Raw genomic sequence first — 18,793 nt, 5'->3', positions numbered from 1 at the left:
GTTTCTTTATCTGAAAAATGGGGAATAATCCACCGAGGTGGTGGTCAGAGAAACGAGATAATCCCTGCAGCTTGCTGAGCGCAGGGCCGGACATGATGAGCTATTACTGTTATCATCACTTCTAGCCCGGGGCAGGTGCATGGCCCGGGGAGCTCACAGAGGGGAGGTGGCATCTGAGCTCCCTCAGCAGGCAGAGAGGGGATTTGAGGTGTCCAGGAAGCTGTGAGCAGGGGCTCAGGAATGAGTCCAATTTCCCTGGTGCATGGGAGGCTGGAGACCCAGAAGACAGACCGAAAAGGTCCTGAGGCAGACAGGGAGAAGGACCAGGGCGCCCAGGTCAGGAGAGGGAGGGGATCGGCATAGCGTTATGGGGTTCTGCCTTACATCCTGATTCCCACATCCCCCCACCCCCACGCTGCAGACAGTCCCTGCACTGGACAGGCTGGAGCCCAGCCTTGCCCTACATGGGGGGCCTTGAGGGGAGACAGCCGACCGCCCCTCTGCACATGACTAGTCAAAGGGCTCGGGATGCCCCCAGCCACCCTCCGTCCAGTTAATGATTACTCGGCCCAGGCTGGAGACTTGGGCAGCAATCAGCCAAATGGATAATTGCTCAGGTTAGCATGCCCTCCAGAGCAGACCACAGCAGCTCCCCTCATGCTGCAAATCCCTAGTCCCCTCAATCAGGCCCGAGACAGACTGTGGGAAGGATTCCTACTGGACATCTTGAGAACCACCCTCTGCAGCCTGCTTGGTGCCCGGGGTCATCCCTGATGCTGTTGTCAGACCCCTGAGGGCACGGCCTACAGTGGCTGCAGCAGCTCCATGAAGGAACACCTCCCTGAGAGCTGGATGATAGCCAAGGCCCTCGCACTCCTCTTTAAGCACTATGACCACTTATGCATAGGATCCAGCCCAAACTTCTAGACGGCCAGACCCTAGCCAAGGAACCCAGGGCAGCCAAGCCTCAGCTTTTGTCACATGACAGGGGAAGTAGAACTGTTCCGAGTTGCCCCTGTGTTATGACCCCATTTAACAAACGAGGAAATGGAGATGGCAAAATTAAATCATTTGCCTTGAGTCACATAGCTTATATTCATAGTATAATAATATATAATTTAATGATAGTATAATAACCAATGGTACAAATAATTCTTGTTTATTAACAAGTTCTAGGGGTGCTGTTAAGCTGAACACCAGGTAGGATTGCTAAGAGTCTGAACTGACTTCTAGGAGAGGTAATGAGCTCCCTGTAATTAGAGGTCTGCAAATGAAGACTTGATCGTTTGGATGCCGAGAGGAGCCTTGAGCCCTGGGAGGAAAGGAGCGGATCAGATAGGATTGATGCAGAGTCATTTCTGGCTCTGGGGGCAGGAAAGATTCCATTTACCTCCATGTTCCCAGTGCCTAGTGCAGTGCCAGGAAGAAGGGCAGTGTAGGGCTTCGCCCGTGTGCACACCCTCGAAATGAGAAAATGAATGCATTGTAGGATTAAAACAGGTGGCAGTGGGGGAGAGGAAGGCTAATTCCTCTCTAACTCTTCTCTTCCCTTAAAACACTGCTTCTCTACCTGGCTGACCCCTTTCCCCACCAATCTTTGGGGGTAGGGGAAGAGATGGACAGAGCATTAGGTGATCCCAATGTGAAGCCAGAATTGAGAACCCCTGAGAACCACCACCTAGAAGACCATTTTGCCCTCTGTTGCTGATTTCAGCCAGCCCAAGACAGCCTGAACCTGGCACTGGGAATGGGACATGGATTTAGGATTGGAGGCAGCAGGGCTTTGATCTTCTGGGGGATCAGGGCAATTGACAGACCGTGACATTGGGAAGGGCTCTTGGGTTAGTCTAGCTTAGTGGGCTTCACATTTGATCAGACATCAGAGTCCCCTGGGGGCTTGTTCAAACAGATTCCTGGGTTGGGATTCAGTAGGACTGGATTGGGACCTGAGAACTGACATTTCCAGCAAAGTTCCAGGTGATACTAATGCTGTGCTCCAGAGACCACAGGTCAAGAACAACTGGTCTAATCCACCCCCTTCTTTATTTCAAGACAAACTGAGGGCCAGGGATGGTCGTGGGCTTGCCCCACGTTCTTCACTCAGGATAGTCACACAAGTGCCTTCTGTTCTGCAGCCACACCAGGCTGCGATGCAGCCATCTCCAAGGGGCACCGACTCTCAAGACTTTTCTCTTGAATTTTCCCTCCCCCTTACCCCACTGAGCCCCACCTCTCCTCTGCCCCCAGAGCAGAGAGGCGCCTCATAAAATGTATCATATCTCAGGTGTCTTGCATTCCGGTGGGTTGCCAGGTACTCTGCTTTGCCCTTTACGTACATTGTCCATCTCATGAATCTGCTCAACCTTATGGAGTAAGTATTCTGGTTTCCCCCCATTTTACAGATAGGGAAGCCAAAACTTGGAGAGGTTAAGTCACTTATCCAGGGAGTCATAGCTGATAACACCGAGAATTACCTTTCATGGGGGCTTTCTCTGCTCAGCGTCTTTCATCATCCCTTATCTCATTTAAACCTCACCCCAACTCCATGAGGTAGGGGCTATTTCTGTCTCCACCTTTTCAAACAGGAAATTCAGCCTCAGCCTAAGTAACTCACTCAAGGTTACCGAACTAGGAAATGGCAGCACCAGCATCTCGCTCCGGTTCTCTATGGCTCCAAAGGCGTAGGCATGTATTTTATATGATCTTACTTTTTGGGGGGGCGGGGGAAGGCTCAGGCTGTGAGTCTCTGCTCTGGAGGGTGGAGGGGGATGGAGCACTGGCCTGAGAACTGTGTGACTGGGATCTCTTCCTGTTCCCTTGTGGTCTCTGTGCAACTCGGGCACGTACCACCTGTCTAGGGCCTCAGTTTATCCCTCTGTAAAACCGAGACGGGAGGTGGAGATGAGCCTGATTTCTCAGCTCCCTTCCAGCCGTCATTTTCCATGACTTGATTCCCTACCGTGAGTTCTGGGCCACAAACCAATTGGCTTCCTCCCTCCCTCTCCGTGAGACAGAAAGCTGGCAGGAGGGGATGATCCGCCTCAGTTCTCCCCACCTCTTTTTCCCTCCTCCTCCTGGGCTGGGACACACCTACTCTAACTTTCTCGGCAGCCTCTTTGGACTGCGCGCCTTCCTGCTCACGCGACTCTGCACCTCCCACCTGAGCAGGTCAGCCTGGCCCTCGTGAAAGGGGCTCAAGCCCAGCAGCTCACCCCGGGGCACCTTCCCCTACCTGAAGGGCGCAGGTAAGGACTGCCCGTGATAGGAAGATGGGGGAGGGGCTGCAAAGCTAGTCCATTCTCCTGACTTGTCGGGCGGACACCCGGGGCTCCAGGCAGGTTGGGGAAGAATCAGGAGATGCCTGGGGCAGGCATGGAGGGGGCAGTGCAGAGGCACCTGGCTTTGGATCACCTATGTGTACTGAAAGGAGCCGTGGCTGCAGCCAGCCAGAGCCTGAGGGGTGGGAATTGAGACCCAGGAATGGACAGGGCTAGGACTTTGACCTCCTTGGAGGAGCAAGGTCATATAAGCACATGTGGAAAATAGGACCTCTTGTAATTGGAGGAATTAAATCCCCTGCCTGGACTTTCTGGGGATGAGCCTATAGGGTTGGGACGGGAATGGCGACTTCCTCTGCTGTTGCCGGGGGAAGTGCTGGGGCCAGAGAACCGAGAGGCTTCTTGCATGTGTCCAGGGGGCCAGACAAAGGCACCCAGTGAGGAGGACGGAGGGCCACAGTGAGAGTCAGATAACCTGGGCCAGCCCGGGATCTGCCACGGCTCTTAGAGGCACTTGGAGTAGAACCTCAGCTCCTTGACTGTAAAATGGGGTGCGTCTCTCCTCTCAAGGCTGTGAAAGGCTGCGAGTCTGAGAGGCACCCGAGGTGGGCCCAGGCTGGGCAGAGTGGGGGGAAGCAGGAATCTGATGCCTGTCTTTGGAAGCAGGGGAGCCAGAGTAGAACACTGAGTAGAGCCCCCGAGCCAGAGTTCAGCAACTCCCGGCCCTGGGCATGGGAGATGGGGTGCTCTTTGCCCCAGTGTGGGAGCAGCAAGGCCGGCCGTGGTGTGCCAAGGGCTCAGAAAGGCTGTCTGTCCCTGGCCACACTCCAAAGTGATGGCTGGTAGGAGAGGAGGGAGGTAGAGAAACTGACTCAGGGGGTCAGAGCCTCGTTTTACAGTTAGGAAGGCTGGGGCCTGTCAAAGTGCCCTTCGCGTATGACACAGCTCCGAGTGTTAGGGCTAATGTGTGTCGAACGCTTCCTGTGTTCTAGGACGGTGCTAAGTATGCATGGTCTCTGAACATTTTGAGTTTTGAAAGCCAGGCCATGTGGCAGGGTGAAAAGAGAACTGCATTAGTCATGCCTCTGTGGCTCCCAGGCTGTGTGAGCCAGGACGGTTCACTTCCCTATAAAAGGAAAGTGGCTGGGTTAGTATTAAGATCTTTTCTTAATCGATTCAGCCCAACAGCCGTGCTGGGTAGGCAGAGTAGGAGTCATTGTCTCCACTTTTCAGTTGAGGGACGTAATGTCAGAAAGAGACAAGCTTGGGTGTTCCCCGGGGCCTCCGTGGAGCGCGTTGCACTTTTTGCAGAGAGATGTGAGTCCATGATGTTGGCTGGACTGATGGAGTAGAACAGGGGGCCTGGGGTCAGCCGGGTGCCTCCTCTGCCACTTGTTCCCTATGCCTCAGTTTCCTCATCTGTAAAATGGGGAGTGTGGGGGGTAGACCAAGAGTGAGCCAAGGTTTCTTCTGGAACTCCCTTCTGTGGCTCTGTGACTCTTAGCGATGTTTAAGGACTTGAGAACCAGACCTGGAAGGACACTGGTGCTCCCCAGCCCCCGCGCACCAGGGGTGCCCAGCTTTCTGCAGGGAGGGTCTGCCTGCATACTGTGCCCCGGGTGCAACTGGACTCACCTTGGCTGTGAATTCTCCCTCCCCGTGTCAGGAAGCGGCAGCACTGCTGCTGGCCAGGCAGGGCAGGTGGGAGAGGCCGTGGGGCGGATGCTAAGTTTTAGAGAAAACGAGTGTGTGCCTGGGGGACCCATGGGGTTGGTAAGGTCAGGGGACTTGCCTGTGACCTCTTAATGGGTCCTACCTTTTGGGTGCCTTTCAGTCTGGGGTGGGCGTAGCCTTTGGAAACCTCTGGTTCCTGGGACCCTTGCACAGGCTGGGTTAGCTCAGAAACTCGAGACCAGTATTTCTATGACTAATGATAAGGATGTTTATATTTACATGGAGGAGTGTGAACAGATTTACAAAGAAAAGTGTGGCTCCAAATCCTGGATATGCTCCTTTATTAGTTGTGTGACTTGGTCCTCAATTTCTCTAAGCCTCAGTCTTCTCACTTGAAAAACAGGGCTAATAAGAATTCTTTCCTCAGAACTGATGTGAGAATTAAATGAGGTAATGCAAGTAATTCACAGGGCCTTATTATGCTCACAGTCATCAGTTAATTGGCTCCTGCAGTGGATATCATCTCACAGCAACTTGAAGTTTCTCTTCCTAACTCTAATCATAAGAATAGTTATTAATTATTTGAGTAATGTTTGTTGACCTTGTCCCTCCTACTAAAACATAAGCCCGGGGTCTGACGTGCTTACAGCTCTGCTTCCTGTGTTCGGTACAGTGTCTGTCACGTAACGGAAGCTCAGTCATTTGAATGAACGAGTAAATCTTCATTTCTAATTCATTGATGAGAACTGCAGCTTAGAGAGGCTAAATGTTAGCCCTAATCCAGTCATATACAAAGTCCAGAGCATGGAGAATCCTGAGAGCCTCCATCTGAACAAGACAGATAGTGACAATGAGGCCCCACCAGAGAAGGCAGGTAACTAGAATGAGGTCACACACTAAGTGGGGAAGGCAGACCACTACCCACATCTTTTCTTTTCTTTTTTGAGGTACCAGGGCCAGGGATTGGCCTGGGACCTTATATGTGGAAAGCTGGTGCTCAACCACTGAGCCACATCGGTTCCCCAGAGTTGGTTTTTTTGTTTGTTTGCTTGTTGTTTATTTTTTGTTGTGGTTTTGTTTTTAGGAGGCACTGGGAAACAAACCCAGGACCTCCATGTGGGAAGCAGGCTCTCTACAGCTTGAGCCACAGCCGCTTCCCTACACACATCTTTTGATCTTCCTCTGCCTCTCTCCTCCCACCCTACTTAGGGTCCTATTTCCCACATAGGTGGTCTTGGAGGCTGGTGAATCACCCCCATATTCCCTGGAGACAATTTGAGATAAGCAACAGGATTGATCCCTAGACTGTAAACTGTCATCTGGGGGGCATAAAACTATCTATCAGACCCGCTCCCCCAACACCCACCAACCCACTCACGCATCTACATACCGCCCAGTGCTATGGCCAGTGAGTCAGCATATGCCTGTAACTGCATGATAGAAAGTGTCTGGTCTCATTTTACAGATGGAACCATAAAGTTTGAATGATTTGCCTAGAGTCCCACGGCTAATTTGTGATGGTGCCATGGGTGGGTATACCCTCGTTGGCGAGTTCTTTGTGAGTGTGGACTTTAAGCAGTGAAAGAACTCTCATTTCCTGAGCCCCTCTATGTGCCAGGGGCCAGGTTGGACAGCTTTGCACATTCCTTCTCTTTAATGCTGCACAACTGTCCTGCAGGTGAACCATGATTATCCACTACCCCTTCTTTTTGTTGTTGTTGTTGCTATTATTGTTTTCTGTGTGGAGAAGAATAAAGACCCAGAAAAGTTAATCCCCTTTCTTGAAGTCACACAGCTTCTGACCTCTCAATAGACACCTAATGAGCATCTACTGTGTGTCAGGCCTCCAAAGGCTCATGTTGGGGGAGTTAGGTTCACAAAGAGATGGCACTATAACTTGACATAGGTAGAATAGAGGCAAACTAGGGTGCCATGAGGCCTGGATGATGCATAGTTACCCAGTTATGGGTTTGATGAAGGCTTCTTGGAGGAGGAAGCAACAAGCATCAGTTTTTGTTTTTCTTTAAAGATTTGTTTATTTATTTTATTTCTCTCCCCTTCCCACCCTCCCCCCCCCCCCCCCACCGCCCCAGTTGTCTGTTCTCTGTGTCTATTTGCTGCGTCTTCTTCTTTATCCACTTCTGTTGTTGTCAGCAGCACAGGAATCTGTGTTTCTTTTTGTTGCGTCATCTTGTTGTGTCAGCCTCTGTGTGTGTGGCACCATTCCTGGGCAGGCTGCACTTTCTTTTGCAATGGGCGGCTCTCCTTATGGGTGCATTCCTTACACATGGGGCTCCCCTACGCGGGGGACACCCCTGTGTGGCACGGCACTCCTTGCGCACATCAGCACTGCGCATGGGCCAGCTCCACACGGGTCAAGAAGGCCCGGGGTTGGAACCGTGGACCTCCCATGTGGTAGACAGATGCCCTAACCACTGGGCCAAGTCCGCTTCCCAAGCATCAGTTTTGAAGGCTAAATAAGAGTTAAACAAGAAAAGAAAAGAGGGAAGGCATCTCAGGGAGAGAAAAGAGCATACGCAAAGGCATAGTGGTGAAAAACGAAACAAAATGGCAGAATGAGTGCTGGGCAGAGAACAACTGGACATTTGGTCTGAGAGGCTGGATGGCGCCAAATCACTGAAGACCTGTATTCCATGCCAAGGAGCATGGCTTTTATGTTGTATGTGTTAGAGGGTTGTTGAAGGAGTTTAAGCCGAAGAGTGCCCTGGCTAGGTTTAAGTGGCCCAGGGCTGGAGGATGAATTTAAGGAAGATCAGATTAGATTTAGCATCTCCTTGTCTGCACTTTGACCACACAGGATGCCTGCTATTTGACCATTACCCATTGATTAACAAATGATCTTCTAAAATCCATCTCCTTCTGAAAGGAGTAATAGCTTGTACACTTTCCAGTTTGGAACCTGCAGAAGAGAGAAATCCCTCTCCAGCCCCCTTCTTTTTCCACCCCCAAGACTGGAACAAACCCTCTGAGGCCACCTGAGGTGGCAGGAAAAGGGCAGCTATCCATCTCCTGGCTTGGGACAGGGAGCCCACAGAGGAGAATTCTTCTCCTCCTGTTCAGCTCCAGCACCCACAGCAGTTGTGTAGGCACAGCTGAGCAGGACCGTGCATGCCAGCCATGGGGTGACATCAGCATGTGTGTGCACTGGCCTGTGTGGACTCATGTGTCCCAGGCCAGAGCTGCTGCCTGTTCCTGCAGCATCTCCTGTGCTCTGGGTCCTTCCAATCAATGCAAATCTAAAAAGCCACAAAATGCATCATTTTAAGCACTTTGACGGCCTTGGGGAGTGCTAGGAACTTGGTGGAGTGGTAGGAACTTGATGGTGCAGGAGTTTGTCATAGTGATTGGGCGTGTGAGCTCGGCAACCAGGTCCTGCCTTTTCTACTTCCTGCCTCTGTAACCTTGGATAAATCACTTCACCTCTCTGAGGGGTTTATAATACTGTCTACCTTGCACAGACACTTTAAGTTGATACGCATAAAGCACTTAGTATAGTAATTGCCACATATTAAGAACTCACTAAAAGTTAGCTATTATTAATATTACAGATTTGCGGGGGGGGGGGGGTGCTTTTGAGGTCATGGAAACTGACTCAAAGAATCATAGCATCCTGGAAAATTCAAATCCTAGAATCGCAAACTCTTGTACATGTACAATTAGGAAAATCCCATTGGGCCCCTAGTATAACCTACTCAGTATAAAGATTTTTCATACAGTATCTCCTACAAGGGGTCAGACTTTTTCCTTTGGTAAGCATTCAAAAAAAAAAAGCACAAGTAATAAGTTACCGTTGCATGAATTTTTGCAAAATGAACATATACTTTGTAACCAGCAACCAGAGCAGGTAGCAGACATTATCAGCTCCCCCCAGAACCCCACTCTGATGTCACCTGCAGGTCACTACCCGCTATCCCAAGGGTAACTGTTCTGCAGCCAGTCAGATTATTCACCAATACCTCTGAGGATGGAGAAGCCACTCCTTGTAGGGTTGTGAACCATCATTCAGAGAACTCTAATTATTAGGGAGATACAGCAAGTTAATTTGGAAGTTACGAAATTAAACTTTATCTTTGAATAGTTTTGTTTTGACTGTCATGTTTCAGTGGCATTCTAGTTTAGAGCTGAGCTTCCTAAATGCCTAGGGCTGTTGTTACAAATACAGATTCCTTAGCAACGCAGTCTACAGAATTAGAATCTGGTTGGGGGAGGGGTCCATGGAATCTGTATTTTTACAAGCTCCAAGAGGACTTCAGGTGAGGTTCTCCTGGGTTTGGGAACCACTGGTCTGGACTAGCAGTTCAGAGCTCATACTCAAGTCAGACAGACCATTTTTTCCAACACATGTGCCATAATTGCCATTGAACTTGGACTAGGCACTTGAACTCTCTGGCCCTCAGTTTTTCTTTGTGAATATGGGGATGATATGTTAATACCCACTGCCTTGTGTTGTTGAAGGATTCTCCTCTTTATCTTAACCAAAACAATGTTGAAGGCTTCAAAGAGATCCACGGAGAACTGCTAAGTGGAGCACTGTGCTGTAATCACGGGAGTGTTAAGATTTCCAGTCTGAAGCCTTATGTTTGAGTCCTGATCTGGCCACTTGCTAGCAGTATGAGCTTGGAAGGGCTGTTTTTCTTTTTAAAATAAACTTTTATTGAAGTATATCATTCATATATAAATGTACATAAGCAATGAATGTATAGTAAAATTTGCCCATTTACAAAACAAACATGCATGTCATCATACAGGGCTCCCGTGCATCTCTCCACCACCACCACCTTGCATTGTTGTGAAGCATTTGTTACAAACTATGAAAGATCATCATCAAAATACTTACACTTATAGTAACACTTAGCCCATACCATACACTTGGTATATTTTTTCCCCAACCCCTCCAATTATTAATACCCTATATCAGTATTATGTATTTGTTATCGATCAGGAGAAAATGTTCTCACATTTCCTGTTAACCATTGTCCATCATCCACCACTAGATTCCCCGTGTTATACATTTGGACGGGCTTTTGATTGCTCTCCAGGCCTCTACAAGATGGTCTTTAAGGGGGTTGAATAAGAATATGGACCAGAAAACTGCTTTGAGGTCAGAAAAAAACCAAGTAAAGTAAACCCCAATAAACGGGAACTCAGCTGCTCCCGACCTGGTTGAGGAGGACGGGCCATTGTCTTTGCAGTCCCAGGAGGGTGGGGCCGGGGGTGGGCGGGAAGGGAACTGCTGAGGCGGCGGTTTCCACAGCCCTGGTATGCCCTGGCACGGCTCCCATGCTGCTTGCTTTCTGAGGACTGTCTCCTTCCTGGTTCTTGGGGCAAGAGGAGTCCAAGATCCCATTGCCCGCCTGCGACTTGCAATAGACAGAATGCTTTCATTATTTAAATTTCTCTCCCTTTAAGTCTTCTTTTGAGTTCTCTTCTGGTGCCTTAAAAAAGAACTTGTAAATGAAATATAATACACATACAGAAAAGTGTACAAATCCTAAGTGTACAGCTCCATGAACTGTTCACAGGCTAACCAGCACCCAGGTTAAAAAAACAAAAAGAACGTTACCACCATTCTAGAAACTCCTGTGTTTTCTTCCCACCACTGAACCCCCAAGGTAACTTTATTTTAATCTAATCCATAGACTGTTTTGCCTGTTTTTGAACTTGATCTAGATGGAATGACACAGTATAGACTCTTATATATGGCTTCTTTCTTTTTTTTTAGATTTATTTTTTATTTAATTATTTAATTCCACCACCACCCCCCCCCCCCGGTTGTCGGTTCTCTGTGTCTGTTTGCTGCGTCTTGTTTCTTTGTCCGCTTCTGTTGTCGTCAGCGGCACGGGAAGTGTGGGCGGCGCCATTCCTGGGCAGGCTGCTCTTTTTTTTCACGCTGGGCGGCTTTCCTCACAGGTGCACTCCTTGCGCGTTGGACTCCCCTACGCGGGGGACATCCCTATGTGGCACTGCACTCCTTGTGCGCATCAGCACTGCACATGGGCCAGCTCCACACGGGTCAAGGAGGCCCGGGGTTTGAACCACGGACCTCCCATGTGGTAGACGGACCCCCTAACCACTGGGCCAAGTTCGCTTCCCTATATGGCTTCTTTCATGTCCCACCATGTGAGTGAGATTTATCTGTACTGTTTGTTGTCTGTAGCAATAATTGTTCTCTTTCATTGCCACGCAGTATTCCATTATAGGACCGTACCACAATTCATGTATCCATTGGGCAAGTAATGGACATTTGAGTTGTTTCTAATGTGGGGCTATTATAAGTAGGGCTGTGCTAACGTTGTTGTGTGGCTTTTGGGCGAACAGTTGTTGTGTACATACCTAGGAGTGGAATTGCTGGGTCACAAGTTATGTATAGTGGATGGAGCCCTTTTATATTGGGGTTCAGTTCTATTTATTGCAAGTAGAACATGGTTTGTGGGGCTGGGTCTCTATCTGGGAGATGGACAAACCTGTCCTTGGGAAGATGAGTGGTTGCCTCTGGGGTTTGAGATGCCAATGGTCAGATCAGAGCCTTTCAGTGAAGTCAAGCTCGGGAAACATCCAGTTGCCTTCTTTGCTGGCCTGTCTGTCCTTGAACTTGGGTTTGGTGTTAACCTGAGTCTGCTTTGCCTACCTCCTCCAGTGAAAATGTGCCCTCCGGCTCCCCCACAGCTCTACTGAACCAGACTTCTTGAGGATGAGGCTAGGATTCTTCACACACTAGTTTGAGAACCACTATACAAGCCTAAAACCTTCTTAAAGACTGGGGTCTTTTCCTAACTGCCCCCATGCACGTTCCACTGGAGCCTAGGACAGGGCATATATGGAATACCAGGTTTGAAATGAGGCATGGTAGAATGCCAGATCCTAAAGAAACCCAAGTGATGGTTCAACGGATCCCAAATAGCAGTCACACCAAAATCACCCAGGGGACTTGTTAAACATTGATTCCTGAGCCCCACTCCTGAGGATTTTGATTCAGTAGATCTGGGGTGGGGTTGGGAATATGGCTTTGGTTTTCATTTTTTAACCCCCATGTCCCTCAGGGGAGTCCCAATTGTTGGAACCACGGGATCAATTCAGCCATCAGTTTGGCAGGTAAGAACACAGCCAGCCAGGGCCCAGCACCTCTGTTGAGTTGTGTGTCTGTGGATGCCTAGGCTCAGTGCAGGGTTGCCAAGGATAAGGTGAGCCTATTTGGTCAGAGGTGAAGTGGAGCTTTGGGGCTGAGCCGCTAGGAGAGGCTCGTTTGCCCCTCATTAAAATGCACCTTGGCTCAGAATGTTCCAAATCATCCCTAATCCCTCTCAGGCCTCTGGCCCCAGTAGTCAGGTTCAGGCAGCTCAGCAGGAGGATGGGAAGATGGGGAGGGGGCGGGGAGACCTCAGACAGCAGAACTGCCTGTCTTGTCCCCGTGGTACAGGGCCGCTCCCCACCTGTCACGACCTGCCCGCCTGCCTGGCTTTGCCCTACGTAGTTCTGCTGAGAGGGGTTGGGGCGGACAGATGGCTGGGCTGGGCTGCACTGGGCAGGAGGGAGTGGGAGGGACAGGGAGGACTGCAGATGGAGTCTTCGTTGAGAATCTGGGTTTGTCGACGTGAGAGGATCCTTTGGTTATAAGGTCCCTGAGGTGGGGGGGGGGGGGGTGGCATGTAACCCTTCCCCTTTCCAATCGCTCTTCCCAAACTGTGGGCATGGGGAGGTGGGCCAGGGAACTGCTAGACACACACAGGTGATCTGAGTTTTAATCCTGGCTTGGCCACCTCCTAGCTGTGCGATATTGGAAGTTAGGTGAGCTCTCTGAGTCTTACTTTTCTCATTTGGAAAATGAGGAGAATCACAGGGCTGCTGTAAGCTAGCTTAAGGCATACTGAGTGCTTATCACAGGCCTGGCACATAGTCAATGTTCAAATAAATGTCAGCTGGGAGCATCTGTCTTGCTTGTGTCTTTGCAAGCATTTCATATTCCCCAAACCTTGTCATCTTCAGGGAACCATTCGACAATATTTCAGTGGAGGGGAGCTCAGAGAGCCAGAAAAACAGGGAATGGTCCTGATTCCAGATGGGGAAATGGAGACCCGCGGAATGAAGGGATGTGCTCAGGGGTCTCCCCCGGGCCCCAGTGTAACCCTCTGCTCTATTACCGAGGCCCCGTGGCACCAAAGGAGGAGCAGGCTTCCGTCCCTGCGTCGTCACCTTTGCCAGCGGCTATGCCCCCTGTGCTATGCCTTCACTGATCCTCATAGCAGCCTTACCATCATCTTCCCTAGCTTACGTATGGGGCGCCTGGGGCTAGGTCAGCTTCAGTGATTGATCCAAGTTCACCGAGCCAGCAAGGGGCTGAGGCCGGACCCCATCGCAGGCCACCCCACCGCAGAGCTCAGTGCACAGCGGCCACATCCTGCGGCCTGCGAGAGCCTCCTGTGCTGCTGCACGTCAGGCTGCCTGAGCCAGAGACAGACCCTGGTCAGGAGCGGCTGCACAGCAGCCGACAAGGAGAAACGTCCATTCACCCGGCAGCTTCTCAGGGTCAATTCAGAGGGCCAGGGTTCATCTGGCTGGGGACTGCAGGGCCTGTGCCAGCCCCTCCTCATACCTGGGGAGGCAGAGTTTATTGTGTCCTGGATAGAGGGGGATTGTGTGGAGTAGCTGCTTTTTACACACTACATAAAATGGGGTCCAGAGAGGTCACCCCAAAATGTCAGTGGCAGAATACAAAAGATCAGGAGACCCTATTGTTGTGGGGTCCAACTGTCTAGGACATTTTCTACCCTTTGCTTTCACTGCCCTTCCTCCCGGAACCATCTCATACCCACTCCTTCCCCCACCCCCACCCCCATTTAAGCACCAGATGAGATCACATCTGTTCCTTCTCTGAACCCACTATGGGGAAAAGGGCAAGAAAGATAGAAATCATTTTTATCATTTTACTGTTGTTCCAGTTGTTCCTTGAGCCTTGTTACAAATTGCTGCAAGGAGAAAAGGAATGTCACAAAGCTCCGCTGATGTGTGTGTGTGTGTGTGTGTGTGTTATGTGTAGAGGGGTGTTCTAACAAGGGGTTCCTGGGCATGAGTGAGGGTTATACAGAGAATAATTCCCTCATTCAACAAATATATTTTGAGCATCTACTATAGTAATAATAATAATAGCTACAACTCTTATATTTTATAATATATATTGTAATAATAACTTCAACTAATAATAGCCATGATTTCTTTGTGAGGACCGTGGCTCTGTGGATTCCTGAGGGGCTCCAGGTTGGGAGAGGAGCAGGATTGGAAGGGGGTGCACTTTGGCTGGTGCAAAGAGCCTGGGGTTCGAGTTCTGCCACCAACATGCCGTTTGACTTAGTTTAATCCCTGCCCTTCTCTAAGCATAGATTTCCATCTCTACAACACGTAGATTAGACTCATAGTGGTTTTCAAACTGTATCCTGAGGAGGCCTGGGAATTTCCCAAAGATATCTCAGAAGGTAAAGGGAGGCAATGAATGGGGGAGGGCTCTCTGGACCCCTCTGCTCACATCTACTATATCAGCTCTGTTTGGATGCTGTATTAGTCAGGGTTCTCTAGGGAAACAGAATCAGCAAGAGACTATCTGTCAGTAGTATGCGATTTTATCAGTCTCTCACGCAGCCGTGGGGATGCACAAGTCCAGGTTCCGCAGGCAGGCTGCAACCAGGCTCTCCAATGAAAGTCCAGTGAAGGTTCTTGACGAGTTCTGGAGATGCTGGCTATGCAAAGATGAGTTGGGAAATTCTCAATGCTGGAATCACTTCCCCTTTTAAGGGATTCAACTGATTGGGTTAAGCATCACTCACTGCTGATGGCAATCTCCCTGACTGATGTAATTGTAATCAGCTATCTATGATTTACCACTGCAGTAAAGTCAATGGTGACTAAAGTCCATAAATTCCCTTGTATTACAGTTAGCCCAGTGCTTGCTTGACCAAACAATTGGGCAGAATTAACTGGCTGAGTTGACGCAATAGTCTGCCCATCACAGATGCATTTCACATGATAATGATAGCTTAAAAATAACAACAGCTAGCATTTATTTAGCCTTTGCTAGGTGGCATGCATAGTGCTACATGTTTACTATGAATTGTTCAGGCTCATCTTTAGAACAATTGTCCGAGGTACGTTTCGTTGGTATCCCTCTTTCAAAGATAAGTAAGAACAGAGGCTCAGGGCTTAATTTATCCAAAGCTGGAACTTGAAGTCTAGGTGTCTATGTGCCCTTTTGTAAAAGATTTCATTGGATTCAAACAGTTGCAAGAACCAAAGAACATCCCCTAATTGATGAGACCTCTGCAATTTGCTCTCTTCTCTTACTGAAAGAGGTTCTATAGACCCCTCTGGGGAGCCTGTCTCCTCACTTCAGGGCACAGCCTTCCCTCCCTCCCAAAGGGCAGGCCCTCAGGACAGTCCATCTCCCCTCTCTCCACACCTCCTCCCACACTGGGGCCTCCTGGTCACTTTCTGGCCTGAGGCTGCCCAGAGGCAGTGAGGAGGGAAGGAGGGATTTCTCACAGGGCTGAGGTCAGGCTTGAGCCTATGTCGGTCCCAGGGCTCTTTTCTCTCTGCGAGTCCACACTTAGGACCCCTGCTCCATTTCCAAATCTAATTCATAAATTCAGGCCAAGGCTCCTCTGAGCTGAGCTGGAATTTTTTTAAATTTTATTTTTATAGTACTGGGGAATGAACCTGGGACCTCCTATGTGGGAAGCTGGCCCTCAATCATTGAACCACATCGGCTCACTAGATTTGTTTTTTTCGTTTGTTTGCTTGGTGTTTATTTGTTTTCAGGAGGCACCAGGGACCAAACCTGGACCTCTGATATGGGAAGCAGCACTCCACTGCTTGAGCCACATCTGTTCCCCTGGAACTGGCTTCGATCTCAACAATCCTGCCCACCAGAGATCCCCAGAAGAAGTGGGGCTGCACTGGATGACCCCATAGGAATCCTCCCCCTCTCCTCTCCCCACACGCTCTTGGAGGTCCCGCTGGTATAGGGATTTTCCAGTTCCAAATGTAGGCTCAGGGAACAGCCCTCAGATGGGGGACCTGGAGCACGTGCCTTCCTCTGTCTGGGCCTCAGTGAGCATCAGGGGTCTAGGAAGCGGAACGCCTACAGCAGCCAGGCAGGCACCACCCGGGGCCAAAGCAGGCACAGTGTAGGAAACATGGTCATCGTGAACTTTCATTATCTTCACAGATTGGGTAGAGATGTGGTCTTGGGAAGTATTTCTCTTCTATTAAAAAAATTAACTTAGGTGATAAATGGTAGCCCAACTCAGCCTCAGTATTGGAAGATCTTGGGGAGGAGGGGGTCTTTGGAGATCACAGGTCATGTTTAAATGGGGCAGTCATCACTCAACTCCAGCTATCTGGTGCCATGCAGGAACACAGGCCCAAGTGTCTTTCAATTTCCTAAAGAGCAGTTGGAATTTGGAACTTCAGGTGAAATTTCTCAGGGTTTATATGTTAACAGCTAGTTAAGTTGAAAAATCATCGAACAATAAAGCACTCTATTGTGGGCCCAACAAACCTAACTGCACCTGGTGTCAGCCTGTGCCCACCAGTTGGCCACGAAGACAGTCTTGATGGGTTCTTTTCTTTTTTTAAAAGATTTATTTTATTTATTTCTCTCCCCTACCCGCCCCTCCATTGTCTGTTCTTTGTGTCCATTCGCTGTGTGTTGTGTTCTTCTGTGTCCACTTGCATTCTCCACGGCACCGTGAATCTGTGTCTCTTTTTGTAGCATCATCTTGCTGTGTCAGCTCTCTGTGTGTGCAGCGCCACTCCTGGGAAGGCTACACTTTTTTCACCCAGGGTAGCTCTCCTTGCAGGGCACACTCCTTGCACGTGGGGCCACCCTACACGGGGGCACTCCTGCGTGGCATGGCACTCCTCATGCGTGGCAGGACTGCATGTGGGTCAGCTCACCACACAGGCCAGGAGGCCCTGGTATTGAACCCTGGACCTTCCATATGGTAGGCGGACACTCTATCAATTGAGCCACATCCACTTCCCTTGATGGGTTCTAAAGTTTTATGTCCAATACTACTTCCTTCTCTCTTTCTGCTTCTTGTGTAACCTGAGTGTAAATCCTCCAGTGGCATTCTACTTCATTGCAAAGCTTTCTTTTGGCCTGAAAATCCCTATGAGAGCTGGCCTTTGGCCACCTATCTGACCCCACCAGAACCCCTCTCTCCACTGCACCCTCTAGTCCATCCACATGGCTGCATGCTCCTGCCTCAGGGCCTTTGCACTGAGAATGCCCAGAACATTCTTCCTCAGATAGTGTTGTGGTTCTCTCCCTCAGTTCATGTAGGTCTGCTCCAAAGTCACCTGGTCATAAAGGACTTCCCTGACCACCTTTTAGAAAACTAGCATTCCCTGTCACTCCAATCCCTTGCCCTGCATGATTTTTCTTCATATTACTTTTCTTTTTTTTTTTTTACTTTCAGAAATATAAGTTTATTGATTTTGATGCATTGTATTATATATTAAATTACTGGTGCACATAAAATACTACTTTTGGTTATTTTAAAAAGAAAAGTTTATATTTGAAAGCTTCAAACAATCAGGGTTCTTTCACATTTATTCCTTTGGTATATAAAGATGAAATGGTAAGCTTCATCAATGAAATTAATAAGCAGGATATGATACATATCACAAGACTATTAATTTCCTTCTTTTTACAATGGGGTGACATTTTCCACCTGGCATACTTTAGAATATAAAGTAAGAGAGAGTTGTGTCAGTTATAAGTTTAATAGTGAAGGAGTTTATTAGATTACTGGGTACAGACATGGTCTAAGTCAACCATCAAATAAAATATTACTGCAAGCAAATATAGCTGAAAATGGAAATCAACTCATTAGTCATTTAAAAAAAAATTCAGTTCTATTTTTTTCCTAAATGTCTATAAATCAATATTTACTAAAACTTTGGTTTAGCTTTTGTTCTTTTGAAATACATACTTAAATATATATTGAAAGCAAGCATTTTGCTATTTTTACCTGTATCATTCATTAACTATTTAAGTGCCTACTGCTATGGTTAGCTACTTTAGGAAAAACATAAAAATTTAGGTCTGCATTCCTGAGGGAATTATTTAATAATAAATCATACCTACACGAAAGCCCCAACAATAAAAAAAGAACATGTAAGCAAGCAGGAAAGTGCTTCGTATAATTCACAAAGCAAAACATACACACACGTGTGTGCATATGCATGCACAAAAAAAACAAAGTAAGGGAGATAGTAAAATTCATTTAATAAGCATGTTCTATATAAACAATTTGTCACAAATGTTTCATTTTAAGGGTCTACAAGAAAAATCACAGTATGCACAGACTGGAAGCAAAATTATGAGACAAAAACAGCCCAGAGATGTTCATGTATCAAAACAAGAACCTTTCCAAATCTTAAGGTTTGGGAGAAAAATCTGGGTTCATTTTTTATTAAAAACACATACTCTATCCATGTGATTTTTGACTGTTCTTTCTTCTCATCAAAATACCGAATTTCCTACAAATAGCAATAAATTTCTAACTTAATGGTGCTTGATTTAAACTTCAAAAGAAATGGTCTACCTATTGCCATAAAAATGGAATTAAAAATACCTCTGGATAACATTTAATCCTAAAGAGAACATTGGATTTTGCTGGGTTTCTGGACATGGCATGTGTTGAAGTGATCACACATTCTTTACCTTTTTCTTCAGTACAATTTGGAAGTAACCTGCCTTTTAACAGCTATAATGGACATAATGATTGTAAATCAAGTGAGTAACATCACTACTAAATCATCTAACA

The 18,793-nt window shown here is 48.2% G+C and overlaps 1 protein-coding gene across 1 annotated transcript in view; it reads left to right on the top strand.

The window, feature by feature from the left end:
* Positions 1–3,060: 3,060 nt before the first annotated feature.
* The window catches only part of FAT2 (FAT atypical cadherin 2), a 109,651-nt gene continuing 93,918 nt past the window's right edge, over positions 3,061–18,793 (top strand). The window contains exon 1 of the mRNA XM_058292668.2: positions 3,061–3,245. The gene's annotated coding sequence lies outside the window, so the exon portion shown is untranslated. The remainder of the gene's footprint in view (positions 3,246–18,793) is intronic.

This window comes from Dasypus novemcinctus, unplaced genomic scaffold (genome assembly GCF_030445035.2).
Source record: "Dasypus novemcinctus isolate mDasNov1 unplaced genomic scaffold, mDasNov1.1.hap2 scaffold_189, whole genome shotgun sequence".
Lineage (NCBI taxonomy): Eukaryota > Metazoa > Chordata > Mammalia > Cingulata > Dasypodidae > Dasypus > Dasypus novemcinctus.
Note: the sequence above shows the minus strand (reverse complement) of the source record. Positions and strands in the feature narration are given on the sequence as shown.